Consider the following 1,565-nt stretch of genomic DNA (forward strand, 5'->3'; position numbering starts at 1 on the left):
AGATAGATAGATAGATAGATCCCAGTCTGTACTTACATTCTGCTCACAAACTACGGGGAGGACATCCATAAATATTATCAGAGGAAAACGAATGTACCAGATTATTGTCTGGCACTTTGCTCATTAGCTGAAATGAAGCACTTAGGAAGGAAAAAACAGCAGCATAACGCTCTGTGGGAGGCCAATTCTCCCAAGAATACAGTGAACTCAGTGGATGACAGTTGAATTTGGTGGGCTAATTGGCCCTCTGCAAAGGACAGGGCTCGTCGTTTTTTGTTAATTAGGGGGAAAGTTAAGTTGGAGTAAGTTTTCTTTAACAAACAAACAAATACAACCAAATCATAGTATTGTTATCAACACAGTACATGTGTTCCTATTAATTTATTCATATTCTGTCATGTTGTACATTCTTTGGGATTTGTAAAGATGGCGTCATCCTGTACAAACCTTCTCCACCTCCTCACCTAACATAACTGCACGTAGCTTCATGCCCAGGGGCCATATTTTACTATGAAGGTAAACACTTCTGCATTAAAGCTTTGCCACAAAACCAATGAGAATTCGTGCTTGTTTAATTGATGCTTTCTCCTGAAGTGCCCTGAGGCGTTATGCGTGGGGTTTTTGTTGGCCAGCTAAGGAGTGGGAGACCCCACTCAGCACTGTACCTGCTGTAGGAGTTGTAGGTACATTGTTAAGGAGCTGCTGGGTTTGACGGCAGAGTTGCTGGGGAGGAGTCTCTGTCAGCTGGTTAAGTCTGCATCCGCTCTGTTTGTTACCACAGACAATCTATTGGTTTCCTTCTTCCAGGACTGCAGTGCGACCACAGTCCTGCAAACCTCTGAGGGTTTGTTTTTTTGGGAATGAAACAAAAATAAAATTGTCAGACATGTTGCTGATGTAACACAGTGAAGATTAACACTGATGTTCCCAATCATCATTTGTAGTTAGACAAAAAAGTAAAACCAGTAATCTCAGTAGGCTGAGATTGCTTTGAAATGTAGTTCCACAAATATTCCTTTTTCTTTTCAAACATGTCCGCAAGGTCGGCCGCAAAGTGGAGCACTCCTCTATGAAACCCCAATATGTCAGATCACGCCTTTCATGAGTTAATAGAGCATTGGTGAGCATCATGGGGAAAAAAATCATATTTTTAAAATTGCTATATTTTAACGTAAAAAAGTAATCTTTGACCATGTAACTATAATTTAAAATATAAAAATGACCTACAGCAGCTTCGATTACAGAACAAGTCAGTGTAGGAAGAGTGTTATCCAAAGAGAGTGGCAGACAGAGTGAAGGCACAGTTAACAGAGCAGTGATAGAGGAAGGCTAAAAGAGATGGAGTGCTAGATGAAATAGAAGAAGACAGCTCGGACGGAGCTGAGAGCTTCATCACACATCTCCTCAGGGACGTAATCAGTCCTCTTCCAATTTGGCGCATGCCGCTTATCGGACTACCGGGAGCCATGACCCGCCGACTTTTACGGTGTGGTCGACTGGCAAATGGAGAGATAGCCCCGTCTGCCTGCCAATGTCTTTTAATGAGCACGCCGATAAACAGTGAG

Source organism: Morone saxatilis, unplaced genomic scaffold, assembly GCF_004916995.1.
Source record: "Morone saxatilis isolate NCDOM2014 unplaced genomic scaffold, NCSU_SB_2.0 Contig11, whole genome shotgun sequence".
Classification (NCBI taxonomy): domain Eukaryota; kingdom Metazoa; phylum Chordata; class Actinopteri; family Moronidae; genus Morone; species Morone saxatilis.